This window comes from Sander vitreus, chromosome 12, assembly GCF_031162955.1.
Source record: "Sander vitreus isolate 19-12246 chromosome 12, sanVit1, whole genome shotgun sequence".
NCBI classification, from domain to species: domain Eukaryota; kingdom Metazoa; phylum Chordata; class Actinopteri; order Perciformes; family Percidae; genus Sander; species Sander vitreus.
In genome coordinates this window covers 25,140,576-25,166,617 of record NC_135866.1, presented here as the reverse complement: position 1 = coordinate 25,166,617, position 26,042 = coordinate 25,140,576, and positions in this window count along the sequence as shown.

Sequence of the window (26,042 nt, the reverse complement as noted above, 5' to 3'; positions counted from 1 at the left end):
TCATCCTCAGGACCATACTTTTGTTTTGTTTACATGGTTTAATGTTAAAAAAACACATTATTTTTGTTTGTTTGTTTTAGCAGCTGTCTCTATAAGTCCTCCTTCCCAAAAAAGCCCAGTCTGCACTGCTTGGTCAGTGTCTTTGTGTATTTCTCTGTAAATTAAGTGTTTTGATACTATCACAGTGTCTATATAGCACCTCAACCTACTTTATAATTAAAAAATCATCGAAATCTCACTTTTTACAGTATGGGACCTTTAACTGAAATTGTTTGGTGGGTTAAGTAATACTCAGGGCATGTCCGAGAAGGGGCTGAGGGTCACACTGGCCCTCATTGAAGTTTAATTTGCCATAGTTTTCTCTTATTTTCTTTCTAAAATGTTTATTTAGACAGACAAATGCACCTTTGTGCCATGATTACTAATGGTAGACAATTGGCAATAAAACTCATGACTCAATGTCCTCTTGTTAGTTTTTTTTTTTAGATGATTTCAGTTCCCGTTTTTCTCAACGCCATTCTCTATTTGCTCAGCAAACCAAATGCTGAGCAATGCGGTTGAAAGCTCAAAATATTCAGTAAGGCGACCTTGAGTTACGTTTCTTTTGCACCATTTTGTTTCCAAGGTTAAGAATGAAGGTTGATCCTCCAAGATTGCCAGAGTCGTTAGGATTCGCCACCATGAATGTCGTTGCAAATTGGCTGCCAGTAGCTTAGCCATGCTAATGTCGATGTTTGCAAGTGGAAATCCAGAATGAGGCCATGACATTTTTGGAGACAGCCACAGAAAAAGATAATTTGGCTCACAGCCTAATCATGTTCACTCCAAAACCCTTCAAATGCTCAGGTGACATATCACCACGTCAATTTCACAGGCTCAGAACTCATTTTTAAGTATTAGAAATGTATTATGTTTTATGATAATTTGATCAATTAGCATATTGGTGAACAAAAATGAAAATTGATATTGGTGAACAAAAATGAAAATTGCTCTTTTGATCATGTGAATATCTGCATTGGGTGGATAGTTTGAAATAATGTAGACTTCAAAAAATCCCATTTTAAATGTTACAGACTTAGTCCAAGGTCTTATTAAGGTAATTTACTTTTAGTCTTACCATGTCAAAGACAGACAGTAAAGTCTTATGCATGGTTAATTTAAGGAATCATCAGCAAAAAGATGAAAAGGCAGAGGTAGGTGAAAATATCTTCAAATTGAACAAAAAGGATACAGAGAAAGATGGTGAACAGATGGCACGTTGAGATAAGGTGACCAGATTTCTGAGACAAAATCTGGGGACATTTTCGGCTCAGAAGCGTAAATACCTCCAAAAAAGGTAATGTTGTTATCTTTGTAAAACTTAAAACGGGGACACTGCCCCAGGGGCATCACAAGACCTTGAGCTGCACTGGGGCACAAGCTCCTCTAGGGGGGTCCATGGGCATGCTCCCCTGTAAGAACATTTAGTCTATTTTAACGTTTAAATGCATCAATCTAGTGCACTTTGAAAAGAAATTCAGAGGTTAAACTTGATTATTCTTATCTATGGATGGAATTATTTGTGCTGTAGCCTGAACTATTTTGCACTTCAGAATTTTAACCATGCACACATAGTTTTTTCTTCATATTTTTGCATTAATGTCACTAGGAAGTATACCAGTATAAATATATATTCATATTTGTAAGTGGGATATATATAAGTAAGTGGGATTGTCTGGAATTTGGCAATATAATAACCATTATGGTGGGATACACTGGCTAAGCAATTTACAAAAATGTCTGTGCTGACATAAATAGTTTACATGAGAATACATTATAATTTTATAATTACCCGGGAACAGCTTGTTGTACCGATGCATGTGCTGAGTGAAGAGTTTGTGAAATATTTCACAGAGAGTAATGGTGTGCAGAGATTTATGCAGAATGCAAATATGATAACATTTCATGTAAGTTCAATGTTAATTTTCTCGCAAACCTGGCACTAATATCATTGGAAAGCTTAGATTCTGGTTGAGGTGGTTGTGCCAGACTCACGCCTTTGGCTGAGTCAGAGGGAGAGCAGGTGTGCGGTTGTGAAGAAGTTGGTAATTTCATGGCGCAGATTAACACTTTTGCATGCACTATATCCGTGTCACATTCTCATTAGGGGCTGAGCCCCCCTAAAGGTCTGATCCTAGAATCGCCCCTGCTGCTACTTCATACTTGTACTCCACTACACCTCAGGGGGAAATGTTGTAATGTTTTCTGCACTACATTTATCTGACAGCTTTTGCTTTATTGCTTCACGCTGGGCTTGTTTCTGCAACAACTCATTGAGTATCGGATACAGTTAAAACTTTTGAGGAAATATTTTCCTTTTACATTGGTCCAGTATTAAATGAGATCGCTGCAGTCGGCAACGGCGAAACAAGCTACAATGTAAGGATTAATGTAATGTTAATGGACGTCAATTGTCCAGCTTGTATTTACGTTCATAAAAGTGCTCGTTTTGCCACTGACAGGCTCAGATTAATATTCTGAGTGTCTGACAACATTATGGAAAGGATTTCTAAGGAGGTCGATCTTTCTGTTAGAGTAAAAGTCCGCAAAACTGCGTTCGCTAAACCCACCAGACTCCATGTAAATAAACAGTAATTTTAGCATCGTAAAATATGGACATTCTAGAACATCTCTGAGCTCTGAGCAGCGCTTGCTCTGGCTTGAGTTTGCGCGTGTAGGGTGCGCGAGTCAGCGCGACTATATGTTTGGTCAATGTTTTCTTTCTTTCATTCCAATTTCGGGTCTGTCAGTCACAGTGAAAACCGGAGACATTTCCGGGGACATCTCCAGCCGGGGACAGGTCACCGAAACCGGGGACTGTCCCTGGAAACGTCTGGTCACCCTACGTTGAGATGGCTAGAAGTGATTGCATTGCAACAAATTAAACCAACAAAACTGCTGATGGCACCTTGAAAGATCTACTCAAAATACCAAGGAAGAAAATGCCATGATTACATTATAGTTAGACTCGCATTGCTAGACCTTCCTCCACAGCGCTGCGGAGGAGGGTCTGGCTAGTCCACACATCATTCCGGGATGGGAGAAAAACGTGCTTTGGTTTATTGACATTTCTTTAAACCAATCACCATTGTCATGGGCGGCTGCACGGAGTAATCGCGCCTCTGCAAAATAGCCTCGGGAAGGAACTTGTTTGGGTGGAACGTGTACATTCAAAAGTTGTTTTAGATTGGACAGATAGTCTAGCTAGCTGTCTGGATTTACCCTGCAGAGATCTGAGGAGCAGTTAACCATAGTCCTCATAAATCGATCAGAGTTTAAAATGCCAATACAAAGAAAGTAGAAGGTAACGGACATCTGGCTGAAATGAGGGACATCCGGCGGAATTTCAGGCAGCACCTGAACAATTACGGAAGTGGAACATCATGGATATAGACTACATTATAGGTATCTCGTATACAGCCAACCCAGCCGTCATCATCACCACCGGCCCCCACAGTTGCTCACATCTGGGGTCCTGGTGGTCCGTGCTGACGCTACTTAAATTAGCAGTACTGGTTTGGTTTTATGCACCTGCATTAAGGAACAGAGAGAGTCACTAACAGAGTAATCTTTCACTCTGCCTGTCTCCAAGCTTACAGAGTCCCAACCGTTAATTTTTTGGATCAATAATAGTATTGGCTTTTCTTCCGGGGTTGCACTTTGCTGATCGATACAACAATAGCCTACTTCTGCATGGTGCTCTGAATTAATTACACACAGGCAGGTGTGCATGACTACAGTGAAGATCCAAGGCTGGAAATGTTTCTTTAGGGAAGTCATTTATTTCTGTGGTCTGTAAAAGTTGCTCCATTCTGTCCGCCAGGACTGCTTGAGCCTCTGCAGTGTTTGTTATTTGTGGAGAGTGCACACTATTTGCTCTCTGGTCTGTTAGTGCAGCAGAAAGTTTTGGTAAACGCCTTTTCCTCTCAGCACCTTTGAGGAGAAAAAACAACTGCGTGGCAGCTCATAGAGCCTTATCTGAAATCAGTGAGACTTTTTTTCTGCATTGCAGACAAGAGGAAGGGAAAAATTGATCACCTAAACTATTCCCAGGCCTCAGATTTAAGCAGCTTTATGAAGGTTTTTTGTCATAGCTGCTTATTTCCGACTGTGCACACATCGGAATTTCTCCCCAGGCTCTTTGGAATTGCCAAATCCATTTGACGAATCATTTTCTCCAAGTGTTGTAAAGTGGCTGTGTACATGAGCTCCATCCCACTCTAATAACACAGAGCTGAACTGAACTGAGCCGAGATGAGAAAATAGATTGGGCCACACTGAGTTTGGTGATGGCCTCACAGATACAATGGCTGTGATGTTCAAGGGGGCCGGGCATGACTAAGTAAAATAAGGTCAGTCGAACATAAAAAACTAAAAGTTTCAGCTTAGTCGTAGAGCTGTTAACTCTATCTACTACACACACGTTCAACTCTCCTAACATCTCAGATCATGTACATAAAAATACAGATATTTATGCTGATTTGCCAAAAGCGCATATCTGGGGGTTTACAAAACCAGCAGAAGCAATTGGCCCCATGAGAAAAATTAACATATTCTGAGCCTACACCTTTGCTATTTTTTGTTCTGTGCAGTTTGCATGTTTATAGTGCTCCACGTCAGAGTCAATAAACCCTCTTTACTGCACAGTATCGTTATGAATTCTGTGTTTCAACTCGTATCTGGTCATGAGTAGGGTTGGGTATTGTTTTGTTTTTTTCAGATACTGGTGCTAAAGCTAAAACGGTGCCGGTACCTTAACAGTGCCTGAACCAATACTTTTTTTAAAAAAAGGAAAAGGAAAAAGAAAAAAAAGAGCATAAAACGACAGTTGGCGACATTAAAGAACGGCTTGTTTATTGCTAAGGCCATATGGTCAACATTAAATAATTTATTAATAATGTAATAACAATAACCTATAACAATAACTTTTTTCACCAGTGAATTGCTGTTAAACGACAAAAACAACCACCAGATGGGAAAAGGGTATTTTACAATAACTTTGAATGCACCACGAGGCTTAGGCTACCAGTTTCAGTGAACTCTGTCTGTTTTGATTTTACCGACAATGACAGCTGCAGACTGTTACGTCCCGATGTTGGAATCCTCTACAGTGGAATCTGAACACTGTCAAATAGTGCTGCAGTGTCCGGCGATGCTCTGCAGTGTCCGGCTGTGTCCTGCCAAGTGTCTGCGTCTTGCTACGCCCACCCATGCTGTGCTGTGCCATGCTACATCCTGTAACGCCCTTCAGTGCCCTGTTATGACATGAACTACTACGACTACCATTTGTAGTCACTGTTCCATTATCTTTGTGACTATTATTGCCACTGTTCAGCACACCCCCAACCGGCACCGTCAGACACCGCCTACCAAGAGCCTGGGCCTGTCCGAGGTTTCTTCCTAAAAGGGAGTTTTTCCTCGCCACTGTTGCATTAGCCACTGCTAATGATTGCTCTTGGGGGAATTACTGGAATTGTTGGGTCTTTGTAAATTATAGAGTGTGGTCTAAACCTACTGATCTGAAATCTGTAAAGTGTCTCGAGATAACTCTTGTTATGATTTGATACTATAAATAAAATTGAAATTGAAATTTAAATACAATCAGACTTTACGCTGTTTAGCAGGCAGCATTTTAACCCTGTTTAATCCAGCTACTAGCTAGCGGTAGGCTAACGTTACCTGCTGCCAAGTGTAGTGTTAACTAGCGTCACGTACAGCAATGCTTCTGTTGGCTGTATCGTCCATTTCGGAGCATCAGGCACATTTGTGAGATTTGATCTATAAAATAACAGACAGTCTCAAATATAAGGCTACCTTTTCTGCTCCAAAGTGAGCAGAGCTGGATTTAAATCAGCAAAATATCTCTTTAAGTTTCGCTATTTTGAGCTCTTTACTTGAACCAAGCTAATGGGTTGGTGGGTTCATCAAAACGGACATCAAAACTCCATTTTATCTCCTATTCCCATGATATCGCAGTAACAACAAAGGACACCGTTTCATTTCACTGAACAAACAGACTCCGAGAAGTGGAGAAGAAAGAACGCCAGTGCCATCCGTCCAAGATTGTTTGACATTGACAAAATTCTTCTCCTGTAAGAACCTTTTGTGAATGGATAAGCTGTACTTGTGTGTCACTTTTCACCGGTAAACTGTGCTCCGCTTCAAGGAGTCAGGACAAGTACAAAGATGTTCTTTTTCAGAGGCAAAAGACTGGAACAGCATCTTTACATAACGACTCAAAATGCCTTAAACTAGTGAGTTTTAGGATCTGGGGACTGCAGTATTTCCAAGACGTCCCATTTTCTCTCACTCTCTCAGTTTTCTGGTCCACCTCTTCTGCCCTTTGCCCCCCTATTCAGAAATGTCTTCTTTCTCCCCTCACCCCTTCCCATTCTCTTTTTTTTGGCGAATCTGCGAACAATACACTAGGCAGCTGGATTCAGGCGGGACACTACCTTATGCCCTCGTATTTCAAATCCAACTCTTGGGGAAGAGGCTAGAGAGACTATAAAAATCTCTTAAGGTAGACAGATCAATAGAGGGGGAGCTTTTCTCCCAAAAGGCAGAGAAAGCACAGGTGTGTGACAAAGGTAGTTGAGGTTAGAAGGTTTTTAGAGGTTGGGAGAGACTGCTTCAGCTGCTTCTGGATAAAAGAGAGTTTCACCACAAAGTGTAGAGAGATTGATAGGAGAAGTTGCTTCCGAATTTAGCTTTTAGATTGATAGCATCATGCTCTCCAGGGAAATTAAACGTATTCAGCACATACAGTACTTGACCTCATTAAGGTTGAGTTCAAAGTAAATAGTGATGTCAACAGAGAAATCCAACACTTCGCAAGCAGCATTCATGTTCTTCTTATTTCAGAACACAGATGATTTCTTGCAAGGTTGTTCATTAGAGTCACCTATACACTAAGAAAGCGACATTGTTGTTTTGAATAGGGCTGCACTAAAATGAACTGCAAAGAAATGTTCACAGACACTTCAGTTGACCACTTCTCACAGTTTTCTGTTCGGCCCAAGAAACAAGGTGATTCCTATTTATATATGCAATAGTGTTGTGAGACTGTGAATTCACTTCCACAATCATACTCTTGATTGTACCTATTTTTGTTCTGTAATGTCCCTCCAGTATCTCCCTTCACTGTTTGTCTTTTACATTTTGGTGTGGAATATGAAGTCACACTAAGGGAACTTTGCTCATTGGTGGTAAAGCAAATGTTAACTGAAAAATCTAATCCCTGTTAATTATGCTCTTTTATGCCAGTAGTTACATTTTCCCAGTCTCACTATGTTGTCTGTATTGTAGTGATCGTCTTGACAGTGTTGTGTTTTCAATGCAGCCTTTTTTCGCTTGAGAAAAGAACATTGAATATCTATGAGACTTTTACCTGGTTAGATAAAGAAAAGATAAAGAAAGAGGAAAGTAGTTCTCGCTGTTTATCAGTTACATAAAGCATAGTACATTCATAACATATATTGGATTCATACGAGCACAAATGCATTTTATATGTTTCTAGGGCTTCGGGATGTTCTATTTCCAGCTTTGTCAAACTGTGGTGTTAAATAATTATGAGCAGGTGGGTTGGGTGCTGAACCTCAGAGCGCCGTGCAGAGCAGCACTGTCATGCCAACAAATGGCCCTGAGGGTAAGAGAGGAAAAAGGAGCAATATAGAGAGGACACAGGTGACGAGAGAAGGTCAAACGCTTTAAAAAAATATTGAGTCACTTGGTGGTGACTTGTATGGTGTTTACTGACAGACCTGAGAAGAGGTGATTATTTAAATAACTGCCAGGGGGACATTTAAGTAAAAAAAAACCTTGAGCTTTTTTGGCCACCGCCACTTCTCTCAGTGTAGGAACGGGTCTGTGATGCTGGAGGCACAATGCCCTTGGCAACGCTGCCATGCCAACTCCAATCATGTGTCCTGCATCGCTACAAAACAGCTGAGTCCCCCAGGAGGATGAAGCCAACAGCTAACGAGAAACAAACACCTCTCTGTTGCTCAATGAGAGTTGGCCACAGAGTGAGAAGGGGTCACAGTGAGAGAGAGGGAAAGAGATGACTGAGATAAAGGCACAGGGATAAAGAGAGAGCAACCAGAAATATAGAGCTACATTTGCTGCCTCTGTAAAAGCAATAGGCCATGGATACAGCTGGCCCACTGTAGCTGTTGTTGTTAGCTGCGTTGTACTTTATTCTGCTTCTTTTCATATTATGCTTTTTGCTTGTTACGTCTCCGCTGGGTCTCTTTAAAAGTGAGAGAAGACGCTTAGAAAGCTACTGATTTTCCAGAAATAAGGGCCTGTGTCCACCAAAGCGTTTTTTTTCCCGGCTGGAAAAGCCAGGCACTCGAGAGCACTTCAGAGGCTCAGCTGTTTTTCACCTGAGAGGCTTTGGTTGCTATGACATGGAACATCCGCGGAAGTAAAATTGTCGGCACAAGGTAGAGAACTTGCTCTGGCCCTTGCTCTGTTTGAAGGGAAGGCTGAAGCACGTATAGGGAGAAAGGACTGACCCGCATGTCTATGTGGGTTTATACCCGGATACTCAGCGACCAGCAGTATTCATTTCTCCTCCATTGTTGTTGTTGTTCAGCACTTTAAAATGTAGGATGTAATGGTTGGTCTTTGAGGTATTTGTCCCGCCCCTCCTCTGCTGTGATTGGACCAGTGGTTGAAGCCTGACTGTATAAGTGAAGCCAAAACATCTTGATCGCCCCCTGGTGGCTGGCTGCAGTATAGACAGGGTGCGATTTGCCAGGGGGGATGCGTGGGATTTCCCCCTTTCTGGTCTACATATCCCTGCCTCTGCTGAATTATTTTTATCCCCGGTGGGGACAAAATGTACCCCCCCCTCAAAGTGATCAATGCTACTTCACGAATAGCCTAGACCATATATTAATTATATATGCATTAAACGATAAAATCCGAGCGGCAGTTGCTGGTTTTTATTAAGCTGCTACAGAGCACTGGGACGCCGGCTACAAGCGGCAGTTGTTTAGCTGCCAACAGGTGACTGTGAGCCAGGAACAGGCACCACCAGATGACGACCCTTACCCGTTGTGGAAAAAAGTGAGCGTCATGCGGCGTAAAGTGAACTCCGCCCTCTGGCTTGAAAGCACTGTGTTTTATGTTGACAGCACGTTGTGCTATTTCATTTTAAGATCATTTTCCGTTAACTTTTGAAGTGCATAAGTGTTCTGGCATGCACAGCCGAGTGGCACTATATCCATGGTATTGGAAGGGGGATTTAATTCTTGCATGTTTTGGGACATTAATACCGCCTGGTCACTACTGCGTAGACTCTGGCTCCAAAATTACGAAATGGCAGCGCCCGTGTCCAGGATATATTGGCTTTCTCTTTTGTATATACATTCTGTGGATTGGGCGGCTGGGTAAAAAGTGACAGTGACAAGTGCAGAGTTTTACCCAAAGTTAGTTATCTCTGAGTGACCAGAAAAAAAAAGCCAAATGCAGCGCTCAGCACCTCTTCACGCTGCTGGTGTTTGTAGCATAGTGTAAATACCCTGCACTCCAATTGCAAAAGATTAAAACAAAAAAAATACGCTTTGGTGGACACGACCCCCCAAAGGCAGTCCTGTAAGATTGGGTAATGATTGGGTAAGTGATTGTTTTTAACTTAAATGTGTTACTTAAACCCACAGTAAATTGTCACCAAATTCAACTGTTTTTTTCTGGACTGCAGCTCCGCTCTCATTAACATTGTCTTAAGCAGCAGTAGGCAGCCGTTAGCAGCAAAAAAAGATGGTGATGAAACCCACTGTTCACTTCCTTCCCAACAACAAGCAGCAGGCAAACAACTAGCTGTTGAACATAGTGAAACATTTTGCAGCTTAGGATGCAGATGCCTTTCTCAGGAGTTGGTGGAGACCAAATTGGAGGTAAAAGGACAGTGAATCGCCATTAATTAATGAACTATGTGGCCCTATAGGGCCCTTTGGATGTGTAAATCTAGGAAGCTTAAGCTGCCTTTAAGTGTCCAATAAACCATTAGAGACATACTGTATGTAAAACTGTTAACAGGACATCACAAAATGCAACCAATGTCAAATACTCATCCATTTACAAAACCATGAATGTTTTTGCTTTTGGAGCTAAGAACACATTTACATTTACATTTGAAATGTAAAGTCAATACGATGGGCAGACAAGGCCTGGTAGAAATGCACTAATGCTCATGTGATGAATGGACATCTTGTGCTTAGGTATCCAGCTATTTCAATACCCCATGCATAGCCTATATGAGTGCTGTGTAGCTATATCACAATCACTTTTATCAGTTTGCTATTCATTTCTCCGATATATACATTTCTCACAGAAATACTGGCCACTTTACTCCACAAAGGTCAACTAACTGAGCATTAATGACTGCAGTGATTACTGAACAGCCCTTTAATCAAAGCTGTTACTCTCCAGCTCTGCTCCACAGTACAGAGAGCCTGATTGCTTTCCTCTACAGTTAGACATGGATGTTAGGGAAGAGGAATCGCCTCACTCCTTCTTCTGTGGCTGAGGCACCGTTTAGTGTGGCCCCACGGGCTAGAAGTTTGAAATTAATTTCATAAATTCCAAAAGTTTATAAAGAAAAATGTATTAGAAGATAATAAAAGCAGCGCTGCATCCCGTCTTTGCTGTATCTGTCAGTTGCCTCGCTCTTCATGACTCTCTTTGTATTCCTCTTTTCCTCTTCATCTCTCTGTTCTGTCTGACTCCAGCCATCTCTCTCATTCCCTCTCTCCCTCACACATAACTCGCTTTTCTCTCGCCCTCTGAATCTATATCCATGGGCATTTTCTGGAATCGTCTTTTAGCTTCACAGGAATGTAGGAGAAACGTCCTTTTTAAGGCTTCTATTTAGCCTTCTGGCTTCATCTGCCTGCCTCTATATCGCTGTGGAAAAAAACTAGTGAGAGGAAGGGGAAAAGCTGTCTGCTGAGGACATTTAATATGCCGCCTACATGTCGAAATGGGCTGAACACGAGTGTATGACTCAAGTCTTTATGCAGCTTAATGTAATGACTATGTCTTAACCTTCCCTCCTTGCTGATAGGTATATACTTAGCTAGCCCAATATTTTATTTATTTTATTTTTATTTCATGATGTATTGGAGGTTTAAAGAGCTAACTTGTGTTATGTTGGAGTACAGCCTGAAGGCTCTGTGTGACCTGTGAAGGGTTAAAAGGGTTATCCATTTTAGTACCGCTTAAAGGCAAAGAGCGTCTCTTCTCATGGTATTCTGTCCTCTGTATCTGGCAGTAATGCTTTTTGACAGATAAGATGAGCTAAACTGAGCATGTATCATAGCCTGTGTTGTAGTGTATATCATTTTATACTTTTCAACTGTTTCTACATTGTCGTCATTATTCATAAAATGAGGCTGAGTTCTCATAATCCGTTATTCCAGATCAGATAATGCTCAGATCATAGGGTAATTTTAGTGTACATTTGGACATAATATTTTGTTGTCAAGGACTTCCATTCACAGCAGTTTGAAAATGCTTTGATACACATTTCACAATTAAAAGAAACCACTGTATAAAGTCTGTACAATCACTATTTCCTTTTTCTCTGAGGAGCAAAAGAGCGATGTTAAAAGGTCATGTATTAATCACCTGTCTGCACCTTCAATTATATATTATATATCTTATATATCTTAGACACAGAGTTCACTGTTTCTTATGCAGTTCATACTGTATAACACGCTTTAACTAACGCGCTTGGTCGGGACTATTGGCGTACCTTTCACGCAGTTAGGTTAAGGAAAAGCTTGTGGGATGGCTTACGTTTCCGTGACTCGAGGGAAGAACGGGACGGTTGGCTTTAGGAAAAGGTCGTGGGTAGGCTTACGTTTCCGTGACTCGAGGGAAGAACGGGACGGTTGTGTTCAGGAAAAGGTCGTGGGTGGGCTTACGCTTCCGTGACACGTGGGAATAACGGGCCAATTAAAGACACACGCGGGACACGAACCCCAGTCTCCTGGGCGAAAGTCCTGTGTTTGACCCATCCACCACCCCGACCAATCTCCCTACTTTCCCTCTTACATACTACTCTGCAGTGTACAGTACACATACTTTTTTTCAAATCAGACAATTATTATAGCAACATCTTTGCTAAGTAACCTTGATACAAAGAATGCATCCTTTTTACATTTTAGCACTGAAAAAAACAAAACAGAACAAAGCATTTTTACATTAACCTTAATAAATCTAAATGATTTAATAAAAAAAAATGGGTCGAGTAATCACAAACAAATGAAAAATAAATTAGTGTTAAAGGCCTGTGATATATATATATATATATATATATATATATAGTCAGGATAATGACTGGTCATGAGACATTAACCTTACAAATTAAAGATTATGGTGAAATATGTTAAGTGCCTTGAATAAGAGACTGGTACATATACAATAGGCATTAGAAGTAAACAATGACCAATAAACCAAAAATCTGGGCCATCTGGCTGCAGGTGCTCAGCTCTGATGGACCAGCTCTGGGGAAAACCAGTTTACTAGAAAACCAATTTACAATCCCGGTATGAGAGTAATTTTTAACAGGTGTGCCCACAAACAAAATGAAACACCAGGAACAACACAGAGCTGTGGATTAGGCCCACCTGATTTTTGGATTGCTGCTGTGTCTCTTCTGAATTGTTGTCACATATGAAATAAGAACATGCAGCATCTTTATCTGTTCATTAGGGGTGTCTAGTCATAATCCTGGGTTTTGTTTTATTTTCCTGTTTTATTTTGTAGGTTCTTCTCATGTGTCATGTCTTGTTTAACTTCCTGTCCTGTGCGTTTTACCGCCTTTGTGATTGTCTGCCCCGCCCTGATGTGTTTCACCTGTTCCTCATCTTTCTTTGAGTGTATTAGTCTTGGGATGGATCTCACTTTCCTTATTTGATAGATCCTGACGCCTCGGTACTCGGCTGAACTGGAAGGTATTCTAGTCCTCCTTCATGAAGGCCGTCTCAAAGCTCTTATTCCTCCCCCGAGGAGCGAGGATCAAGGAGGGATCTCCGAGGAGCTATGAAGGAGGATACACAAGAGCAGCCTTCCCGAAAGCCGTGCAGCTGAAAGCTGTCGCTAACTCCACCGATTCAGCTGACGAATTCACGTGACGCTTCAGAGGAAAGGGCGTCTCATCCCGCTCTCATCGCATCATTTCCATGCGTCTCGCCCATGCTTCCTCAGTGGGACGGACTAAGACGCAAAGAAGGGAAGCAAGTTAAATAACTGTGGATGCAATTTGAAGAGAACTGAGATCCAGCCTTGGTGTTCTCTCGTTTCGGATTGCCTACGTGTGTTCCTGGCTTTCTGTGTATCTTCCTAGTGTTTAGTAACCTCCAGTGTTTTGTCTTTTTAGTGTTTCTGGATTTTATTTTTGTTGCCCGTCTGTTTCTGTATTCAGCTTTATGTTTATTAAAGCTCCATTTTTGGTCTGCTAACCTGCCTGACTGGTCTCCTGCTTTCGGGTCCTCCTTTTGATATCTCAAACCGTGACATATCTGACAAACCATAAGTTTCAATCGCTCATTCATTTCAATGCATTTTGAAGATGTTGATTAATGATGCTTACTGTGTGTAATGTTCTGTTATATGTATTATTTAAAAAAAATCTGTTCAAAACATCTGTTCTACAGTTTAAAATATTTCAGATATGGACCCTAAATAATACAGCAATTCTGACAAATGTGTAATAAAATATAATATTACAATAAAAACAACTATAGAAGGAAAACAGCTTTGGACTAAAAAGTCAACCGTCTACCATAGAAACATTACAGTTTTATCACTATTTATTTATTGTTTCCAAATATTGATGCTCGTCTATCAGTAATTGGTTTCGTCAGTTCTATGGAGAAATCTATGTAATTATCAATAATATTACATAAGTGCTGTCTGCATCAGAAAAATCCAAACATTATTGTCAAAATACTTACAATTTCAGCAATTAGGGCCAGTATATATTGAAAAGCCCCCAAGAGCCATATGGACATATTAATCATGTTTGATGCATGTGCTGACTCGAATACCAAAAATGCAGAAGTCAAAACTTTCACAAATTATGGTCCATCTTGGAATACCAGCTCCAGCTCTCATAAAGCATCCCTGTCACAATCTACACAATCCTCTTATACTTACATGTTACCTAAGCTATAGGAAAATATGTTTTGAAATAGATGTTGAATGGTTTAGGTAGCCCTTAGCAAAGCAGTAGAATTATTACATTGGATAGTCATTTCCAGCGGAGATGGGCATCAGCAGTATAACCTGGCTCATCAGGGAGGGTTTTAAGCACAGGACTGCTGACAAAGCTTCCGCCAGAAATAGCTCATGACTTGCAATTCAGACTGGACGAGAGCAGAGATTATTTTAGAATAACGCAATGTGACACTCTCTCTCCGATGTCAGAGAGAGGACCTGTACAGCCAGATGAGACATATGTGATATTGGGCTGCACAAACAAATTGGATTTAAATTTTGATGCAATCAGTTTACTTTTTTTAACTTTTTTCTTTTTTTTGTACTTTTTTTAAGTGGTTCCTTCACTTACATGTTGATGTAAACAGGTGGGAGGCACTTCCTTTGACAGACATAACAATTTAGGACAAAGACTGAATCACCAGGGAGAGGATGAGTTTTACAATAACAACGTATGCCGACATATTACATCTAGTGGGCATTAAGAATTGATAAACATAGTTTCATAGTTACTAGTCTCGCTTTGCCAGACCTTGCTCCACAGCACTGCAAAAGAGGGTCTGGCTAGTCCACACAGTATTCCGGGATAGGAGAGAAACGTGCTCTGGTTTATTTGGATGTCTTTAAACCAATCACAATCGTCTTGGGCGGCGCTGAGCAAAATAGCCTCGGGAAGGAACTTCTTTTGGTGGAACATGTTTATGTTCAAAAGTTGTTTTAGTCCTGCAACAGAAAACTCAGACAGATAGTCTAGTTAGCTGTCTGGATTTACCCTACAAAGATCTGAGGAGCAGACCATAGTCCTCATGAATCTATTTAAAATTCCAACACAAAGAAAGCGTAAGGTAACAGACATCTGGCCAAAAAGAGGCAGAATTTCCAGCGGCAATGGAGCAATCCCGGAAGTGGAACGTCGTGGATATAGACCACATGGTTACTAATGTTTTTTTAATATCTGCATCTGTTTTATTGACAACCACTAAAAAAAATCTTCCAGACCTCTATTTGTTTGACCTGCTAGCTTAGCTTAGCAAGGCTTTAGCAGGTGCTGCAGACACAATTAGTGTGTAGTGCAGTGTAGAGTGCAGGCTGTTCTCATGAACTATTCATACAGCTATATATTAACTGTCATTGCAGCAGGACAGTCACCTTTTGTCGGCTAAATTTAACAGGAAAAGCTGCTGAAAAGACCGTTACCTCACGGCAACCTGTACCCAGCTTACAGTCACCTTTTCTTGGCTGTATTTATCTGTTAAGACCGCTAAACATAACTGTCATGTGACCGGTCGCCGTAATTTCGTAGGATATACGAATTATTGTGCATACATTTTCGTACGATATCATACAAAACCGTTTTTTAAAATGCGTTGCAGAGAGTGACAGAACAGGGATCATAAATGAATATAGGGAGAATGTACAGCTGCTACTGTCAGTTGCATGCTTTCAATCTGTATGTTAGGGGTCGGAGATGAATTTGACAGTGCCTTGTAAATTGAGGACATTGTACCAGGAAAACATCGTAGATTAATTAATTATTTACTTTAACGTGAATTTTGTGTTAGGTTTTTCTTTAAGAATACCAGTAAACAAATACTACTGGTTTTTGAGTATGTATATGGCAGCAGCAGACAGCTGTCTTCACTCACAGTGTTATGTTCAATTCTCCATAACACTTTGTGTCAGGATCTCTGTTAATTTGTCATGGTGTTTAGTGTTAGGTTGAGCGTGTCACTGCTGTCATGTCTTATTAAAAGTGTGTGCCAGTTTTGGGAGATAGGAGTTGAAATGTTTGATATATTCTAATCCAATCAGGTCTGTCTGATATGATGTGTGTGCACACGTTTTTATCCTCAACAATATTCATTCATGTGTAAACGATAACCCTTTCCAGTATTTATGATATGGAGATTTCAAATTAAGAGAGCTTAGGAATTAACAGGGAAAGATTTATGTTTTTCATACCACTGTCTTTGTCTTTGCTTTACATGCCTATTTTGCAGTGCATAACTCCAGCAGTAACATGCAGCCGAATGGGAGGTCAAGGTGAAATAAACACACGAAAGTGAGGTCCCAAGAGTGTTTTTTCAGCCTGTCACATGTACTCAGGCAGTTGCTCCAAACATTAGGATTGATAGGTCTCCTGTTATCCATCCATCCTTTATTATACAGCAGCAGCAGCTGCCACTATAGGCTATGTACTTCCCAGAAGCCCTCTGTGACCGTTAACACTCAGGTATTTGGATTTCTTTTGCTTAAGGTAACGCGACACTAAGCTTCCTTGTTTAGAGTTATGAGGTGTCAGGCTTGACAACTTTATTGCAAGTGTAAAAAAAGAAAGAATCTTTCTTTAGAATGTGTAGGTGGGAACAACACATCATGGATTTATTCTTAAAATAATAATAAATAATTACCACAGGCAATCCGACAGTAAACAAGAGAACACCAAGGATGGATCTCAGTTCTCTTCAAATTGCATCCACTTGCTTCCCTTCCTCGCGCCGACAGTTTTGTTGTCATTACTTAGAATTCCCCATGGGGGCGGCAGAAACTACGAACTATAGCTTTAAAGCAGTAACAATAAACAATATGAAACCAGCAACATAAGACAATAAGTGAAAAAGGTTTGTTTATGAAGGACGCAGAAAGGATGGTGTGTTATGGTTGGCTGTAGTATAATGAGTAGAGGGGGGTTTTCAGTCTAGATTTAAAAATGACAACTGAGTGAGCTTCTTTAACATGTAGTGGGAGGCCATTCCAAAGATGAGGGGCATGGTAGGAGAATGCCCTAAAACCAACAGATTTTTTGTTTACCAGCATCAAGGGAGCGGAAAGTGCGTGCCAGTGTATGTGGTGTAATAAGCTCAGAAAAAGAAGGTGGTGCGAGTCCATGCAAGGCCTTATATGTTAAAAGAATAACCTTAAAACCAGCATGCAATGGGAGATAGTGAAGAAAGGCCAGAACGGGTGTTATGTGAACATATTTTCTTGTTTTTGTCGGGATTCTGGCGGCAGTGTTCTAAGCAAGTTGAAGGCCTCTAGTGGCGCAATTTAGAACGCCAGAGAAAAGGACATTGCAGTAATTAAGTCGGGAAGACACAAATGCATGGATTACAGTTTCAGCATCATGATATGATAAGATGGGTCGAATTTTTATATGTTACTGAGATGGAAATCCCCCATTCCATTTTAAATGACTTGTAAATGACAGAAGCCATTCTATCAGCTAACGTTACCTTTTTAACATCTCCTAAGCCTTTCATTGGCTCAAAGCTCAACAATTTCAAATCCAACTAGAAACATAAATAGTTTGCTATGCGAGATTCAATGTGAAACAATACCCCAGCAGGGAAAATACAGTTTAAGAAACAGAAGACCAACATATCCAACACAGTCATTCTCAGGACGCCAATTTAATGCATTGATTATTTGTGTGCTATGTTACAATAATGCTTGGTTATGAGAATATACAGAAAGTGCAGGGAAAGCATCAAGGTTCTAGCTCGGTAACATTAGACATATTGATCATTGTGTAAAAAAAAGGTTTGTGGCTTTGGTTTATATATTAGAATAGAATACAATTTATTGTCTATGAGGGGGAATTTGTCTTGGACATAGTGCTACAATCTGTTGCTTCACAACATAAACAACAAAAAACATTCTCAGATTAACATAAAATACAATACAAATACAATACAATAAGATAATACAATAAAGTGTATTCTATTCCATTCTATATCACTGGTGAGATGTAGTAAAGAGTCAAAATACAGTTAGTGCAAATAGTGGTCTAGGTAGTGATGTAGATCAGTAATAACACAATATGCATGAATAGACAGTCTAAATGCTGTAGTAAAGAGTAAGTATACCTTAGTGCTTGCTTGCTGTGCACTGCAGTATGTCAAGTGCTTCAGCCTTCTACAGGCTGCAAAGAGAAAACAGTGTGACAATTAAGTTACCTTATCCAACAAGTGACAAGAGCACCTCTTTTCAACCCTCTCTCCTACTACATTTTTTTTTTTAATACTATGTAGTAGTTCTACCCAAATGTTTTGGAGACAATGTAAATGCTGCTGGGATATTTAATTCCAGGAAGTGTGGTGTTCGGACTGGGGTTTGCGTCCTGCATCCCAAATGTTTTAACAGCACCTGGTTAGGTAAAGATCAGGTTGTTTTTTCAACCTCCGCCATAAAAACATTAACTGTCCATCAGTTGCCATGTGTGGATATTGTCAGTAGCACTGATCACTTTGAGGGGGGGATATATTTTGTCCCCACCGGGGATGAAAATAATTCAGCAGAGACAGGGATATAGACCAGGAAATCCCACGCATTCCTCCTGGCTAATCGCACCCTGTGTGGATGTATCCTATTCATAAAATGTGTATATACGTAGCTGTGTCTATATATTGTATGTAACCTTTTCACGAGACAGGGATGCTGTGTGTCACTGATAAGGCAGTTCTGTCTTCTGTGCATGCTTTTGCTTTAGCCTACAATATGTTAAGTGATCATATACGGCAATTTTTCAGCAACTGTATGGCTGGATGGTTATTTAATTTTAATGACGCTACTATATCTTTAAAGAGACTTAAATGGCAGCAGATAGATCCAGCTTTAGATTAAAACGTTCACCTTCACACTTTGAGTAATGTTAGCTGGCTAAGAGGTAAGTTTATTACTAGTCTTCTCATTATATATTGGGTAAGGTGACCAGTGTGCCACAATAAATCGGAGTAGTCCAGTATCCACATATTTCTTATGCTCTATCTCAGTGTTGTGCAGCACAGTTTCTGCTCCAGCTTTTGCCAAGAACAATAACTTGGCCTAAACATAGCTAGGCTCAGTATTGTTTTAATATAAGATAATAGAGTTGTTTGGGCTTACAGTACCAACTACAGAATGTGTTGGGGAAGATATCAAACTATCTCTTCTCTCATCTTGGCTCACACTGTTTCAGGCAGTATTTCTTTGCCACAAATAATGCAGTGATATGTAGAATACACACAGCTGCAGATTTCAAGAAGAGTGGGTGTGTGTAGGTTATGGAGCTGTCTCATCCCTTTTTCCTTATCTTAAATGCACCTCTGAAAGGTACTTTTTACATTTGGCCTCCAGGCGTTATCTTACATCTCTCTGTCTCATCTTAAAGGCAGAAACTAACACATAGATTTATTCATGCACGCACGCGCACGCACACGTACGCGCACTCTCTCTCACACACACACACACACACACACACACACACACACACACACACACACACACACACTCTAAGATCTAGAGTTAATATGTATATATATATATATATATATATATATATATATATATATACACACACACATCTAATACCTGACAGGCTAAATATCTGAATATCTAAACTCTCAGAGTGTACCATGGGATATATGATAGATGGCAGCAGCCACAATGCATGACGGGAAATGTGATAGATGACTGCAATGACAGCGGCCACGCCTTTTTGGTTTTTGCTACAGAATGGCACAAAAAGCGCGATGATGAATGATTTTACTTTAAGAAAATTAGATGAGGCCCTACAGTCAAAATGCTACACAGAGAAAAATAGCTCACACGGTATTAATATGAGGGGCATTTACAAAGCAACACACTCATTCTTTCTGTTCAGCTGACAGGAAAGAAAATGTGTTCCTGCTTTATTACTAGTATTAGTAGGTATTTTCTGTTCTTGTAAAAGGGCGACTTTTCAAGAACTGCCTATATTTATCACAGTTTGCAATGTCTGATCAGGATCATGCATATTCACGTTAAGGGAGATCTGAAGGACTCGCACGAGTCTAACAAGCTTCCTGTCATGCTGGTCTTGGAGTAGGAATTACACGGGTTTGGTTTTGACTGATCGTGTCATCAAATATGTGCTGGCATTACCTCTTTGTCATAAAATGTATAGCCCCAATTAATTCACTATAAATCTGATCATTGGACATACTTTAGAGTCACTGTACATATTCCATTGCATTGACTAAAAACCCCCCTTTTCAGACTTTCTCAAATAAAATAACAATACAAGCTAAAAACCCTCTCTTAGCACTTGTATGTTAGCACTGGACAGGCCCTTAGTTATTTGTTAACTGGAAAAGTGATATACTGATATCATGCTCCTACTTAGTTTGAATTGTAAGTCGCTTTGGACAAAAGAGTCTGACAAGTGAATGGTATGTAATAACTATTGTTCATACTACTTGACATGCAATGTATGTAAGTGCCATTTCGGTGTTGGTGCAACTTGAAATTGATTTCTCAAACTAACAAAATATTGGTAAGATTATTCTCAAGAAATACATTTCCATGATTTTAATGCAAAGTGGGCATTTTGCCCAGTGAATGAATTAGAGATTAGTTTTTGGTTTTTATTCCAATGTTGTAGAAACTACATGTTTCTATATTGGTGTGTGTGTGTGTGTGTGTGTGTGTGTGTGTGTGTGTGTGTGTGTGTGTGTGTGTGTTTATCCTTAATAACATGTTTTTATTAAAGACTGTTTAATTTTTATTATTTTTTTGTAAATATAATTTTCAAATCAAAAAAGGGGAGAACATGTCAACAGAACATTACATCAAAAACAGCCGGAGCACAGAACATATGCGGTATCTGCACGGCAAAAATGCACGGAGCACAGTGAGTTTACTCGTGGCTGCCGTGTCTCCCCTCCAGGAACAGATTCTCCTCCAATCGGTGCGGCCTTCAATAAACAGGCCATCTTGTACAGTACACATGGCAGAGTTTGCTTCCAGCCAAAACTGACAGATTCCAAATAAAAAAACTTGGAGTCAAACAATGAGAAAAAAATAAAGTTCATTCATGTTTGACACTTTCTGTTCGCACTCCTTCTCCCGCCATCTGTTCGGCCAGAGCTGACTCCCTGAACACTCACAGGAGCCTCTTTTACACAGAGATTCCGCAATACTGCCTTGAAGAAAATTTGCCGTTATTGCTGCCGCATTGTGTGATTTCAGATAGCCTCCCGGCATTCCAGGAGCAAAAGAGGCGTGACATGGAACACAACAGCATCAGCGTCTGGCGCAACATTCCCACCTTGAACAGGCCTTGGGCAGAGATCTTCAACAGGGGGTCTGGGACCCCTAGGGGGACCACAGAGTTACATCGAGTTTTGAATTTTTTTTTTTTTTTATATTATAAGCAAATATAAATCAGCTTGTGGCTGCTCACCCGTTATTGTAGGCTCAGCTTAATATGCAACTTATACAATATATTATATGTAGGAGGTCCCTGATCCATCTCTCTCAGTTAAGGGGTCCTTAAAATCGTTGAAGACCCCTGTGCTAGAATTTTCATCTTTACCTTGAATGTGTACCCTCAAAGAGTCTGCAAGATCGAAAACAAACCATAAAAGTAAATCCCGACATTCACAACCACATATATGCTTACACATGTCGTCCACCCTCCAGCTTCCCCTTCCATCTGATTTATTCATGGGGGCCGATTAGGCTGTAAGGCCAATACAAGCCGGTTACATGACTGTGTTGGTAATTTGCTGTTAGTCAGAGCTGCTTGCTAGATTTACAGCTCCTTAATGGGGCGAAATTGGAGGAGCGATGGTTTGGTTTAATTAAGGAAACTAAAAGAGCTGAGGAGCAGCTTCCAGAGCACTGATGTGTACATGCCGAGAGAGCAGGATGGGGGAGACTGATGACGGGTAGCTAGGTGTGTGTTTACATGTGTTTACCATCTTTTATTCAAGGAGCCTGAACTGAGCCCTTTTCTTCTTTTTCCAGCATGCCTTTATCAAAGTCACACAGAGTCACATATCCCCACCTGGGAGCTGCCAGGACAGCACAGTTCTTGACTAAGCCTCTGCTAGAGAAATTGGGCGTTAAGGCAAGTTTCAAACTGCAAGCCAGAGTGTTTTTCATATAGCTTTTGCCATCGTTCTTCTCAGGAATGACGAATCTCCAACCCAGTCTCACGGCAGTTTGTGAAATGTTCACGTAATTGAATCTATTGATTTGTGTACACGGACACGTTTGTCTCGTTTTTTTTCATGATGGTCAGCACGTTTTTTTAAACTAATGTATTTCAATGGGAAGCATCTTTCGTGATCACAGCAGAGGTGCGGACGGAGCAAAGCTATGTCGCCTCGTTGCAGACTTTGTTGCAGCAAAGTTGCCATGTTCTCAGATTTTTGCGATTAGGCTACTTAGTGAGTATGTATACTGCTAGCTCATTACTGGAAGAAAGTATGGCCAGAACTATTAAAATGACAAAACTGAAATAAACTGGAACTATCTATAAATGCTACCTTCTAAATGAACTGCAAAAAAACATTTGATATGACTTTTAATAACATGAGTTTTAACTCATGTTATTCAGACCTATGCTACTGACAACCAGTAGCTAATTCTACATTAGCTAATTTAGCTAAATCTGAAACATCTGGTAGAAGATAATAAACAGAAAGCTAAGCCAGCTTAAACTGCTAAGTGATTGATGCAGTTACTACACTTGTCTTTTTTTCCCCGAAATCTTTGAACTTTAATCGTCATTACTTCCTGTACTGCACTTAAATCCAAGTTTGTGTGTGTGTGTGTGTGTGTGTGTGTGTGTGTGTGTGTGTGTGTGTGTGTGTGTGTCCCATTTTAACCAGGCATTATATAAATCCCTACAGCCCAACTGCTTTGCTTTTCTTTTCCAGGAAGTTTCTGGAGCCATCCAGCTGTGAGTGTTCTGTGAAAAGCAGAGGGCGAAGGCACCCTGAGGAGCTGCTCAGCTGCATTCTATTGCCTATTAAAGACAACAAAGATGGACACTGGTGGCATAATGAGCTCGGGCCTATGTGATGAGGAGTTAAAGATTGTTCACGATCTTTGTCACATGTTGCCTCCCACATTTTTCCTGTTTTACACTATATGTGTCATGGTTGTGGTTTTCAGTTGTGGTTTTTCCTGTTTTATTTTGTCAATTCATTCCCTGTGTGTTACTGTGTTACCTTTGCAATTGTCTGCCCTGCCCTGATGTGTCTCACCTGTTCCTCAGCTCTCATGTCACCTGTCCCTTGTTACTACCCTCGTTACCTCATGTATTTGGTTTCCGTGCTTCCGTTGTCTGTTGTCAGATCATTGTTTGTTGGTCCTGATGGCTCGTCGTTCCTTGTGTTTTGATTCCCTAGTCTTCAGAGTGTTTTGGAAACTCCTTTTACCTGCCTGCCTCTACTCCATTTGCCTGCCTGCCTCATGACTCCCTTTGTTGTAAGCTGTGTAATTTAATAAATCTTCTAAATCTTCCACTACTTCCTCGTCTCTGCACTTTTGGGTCCAACCCTGCATCCCTAGACGCTACAGTAGGCTTCTTATTTAAAGTGCTCATATTATGCTTTTTGGCTTTTTCCCTTTCCTTTATTGTGTTATATATATTTTTTGTGCACGTTATATATGTCACAAAGTGAAAAAGCCCAAAGTCCCCCCCAAAGGCACTTACCATCTCCGACAGAAAACACTGTTCACAAACTGCTCCAAACAGCTCTATTGTAGTCCAGCCTTTACTTTCGTGACGACCGTGCACCACTTTGTAACACACGTTATAATGCTCACCTAGCTGCTAGCGTAGCACGCCCTCATACTCTGCTTCTGACTGGGTAGTGGTCCTTACCTAGCTACTGCGCATGTGCGACCCCCAACAAAGATGGAATAGAAGTGAGATGTCTCACTCTGTAGCTAAAACAGAGAGCTCAACACACAGGGTGAAAAGAGGAGCTGCAGCAATGTGCAGTACGACAAAAATATGGTGTTTTTTTAAATGAAACCATCTAAACCTATTCTGATATAACCTCACAAAACCGACAATTATGAACCTGAAAATGAGCATAATATGAACACTTTAAACTATTGAATTACCTTTCCATTGATCAACATCGGCCATCAGTGAAGAAACAGATCTCCACACAAACAGCTCCCATTGAGTCTCAGGTCACAAATCAAACAACTTCTCTGAATCCTCCTCATATATTGAAAAATATCACTTTTGTCCTTTTGAGGCAGTCCACGCACATAAACACTTTTTGTGTGAAACACGCAGATGAGCTGTATTTGAATGAAGAGAAATGGTCCCATATCCCAGTCAAATCACCACAGTTGTTGTCACTGTCTCCCAGGAGTTGTAGCATTATTCACTGTCTGTAGAGCAGCTCCAGGATTTGTCTTTAGCTGACATCATAACTGCAGTCTGTCTCTGCTGAGCAGGTTAAAAAGAAGCTGATACTAGATTCTAAAATTACACCTGAGCTGTAAAATACCAGATATCTTTTGATTGTAGATGCTGCTTTTGCAGGTTTGATTACACTAGTAATATAGGCAAGGAAATGTGCACATATTTTCAATTATAATCAGCTGAGAAAAAAAAGGGGGATGTTCTTATTTAATTTAACCTCTACATCTTATGTAGTCAAACAAGTATGGATTGGCGCTTGAAATAAAAAATCTGATTTGAGCTGGCAGCTCTATTATAATTACTTCACATTAGCATTCATAATTAGTAACACTTTTCGTCACCGTAGGTGAGACACACAAAAGATCAGTTGCCAAGGTACATACTGCAAATATCACTACAAGTTACTGCACTTAGTTTGCTGCACCATAGTGAAGAGGCCATACTTCCGATATTATAACAGCAGGTTCCTTCTTTCCAAAAAGCAAAAAGCCATAGTCTGATCAGGCTACTGCTATAATAACTGCCATGGGTCCATTTTCCAAAACAAGCTTCGCCGTCTCTCCTCTCTATGACTAGAAATTGGATAATACTGCAGAGGAGGTGATGGGAGCCCTGTGCATATGAAGTTACAGTTCGCCCTCTTAAAACATCAATTTTAGTTTCTTATCTTAACATATCTTAAGAATATTATTCAAAAAACCCAGCGATAGCCTACTTTTACTATAAGATTTGCTAAGAGAGTTTATTATTTCCGTCATGGCCCATAGGCATAGCACAAAGGTAGAAAAAAATGCTTTATTGTCGGCCGTCCTCAATGGACTCATGAATCACAGTATGAGCAGGTTGTGTTCACTTAATATTTAAGGTGCCCTGTGGAGTTTTTGTAAAACACAAAAGCTTTAACTGCTCTCCTGCATTGTGTGTATCCTTGATGTCAGAAGTGTCAAATGCCTTTTCCTTCCTCTTTTGCAAAGGTGATTTTTTCTGCATATTTTAAATCCTGGATCATTTCCATCCATGTTTACTTGCTAGCAATTTTCTTCTTCACTGCCTTCACAGACACATTATGTTACCTTGCATGTTATCGCCCCCTACTGTAGATCAGTGGAAAAGCACGAAACACGAATGTGCAACACTTCATACAACTGCTTGTGCCCGTGCATTAGCAAATGTAAAATGGACTGTATTTATATAACGCTTTTCTAGTCTTAACGTCATGTGGCCGAGCCTGCCATACAAGGTGCTCATCAGATAAACATTCACACTACAATGGCGCAGCATCGGGAGCAATTATGGGTTCAGTGTCTTGCCCAAGGAAACTTTGAAACAGAACTGCAGGGCCAGGGATTGAACCACCAACCCTCCGATTGGTAGACGACCACTCTACCACCTGAGCCACAGCCGCCCCATAAAGCATGTGTGAAATACAAATAAAACGGAGACCCCCTTATGAAAACATTGCTCTGTAGCGCTACAATAGTGAACAACTCCACAGGGTATGTTTAAATGCTAATGTGCTTTTCATGTAAACTGCTGGACATTGTCTCACATTCTTAGCTCCATTAGAAGATGGGGT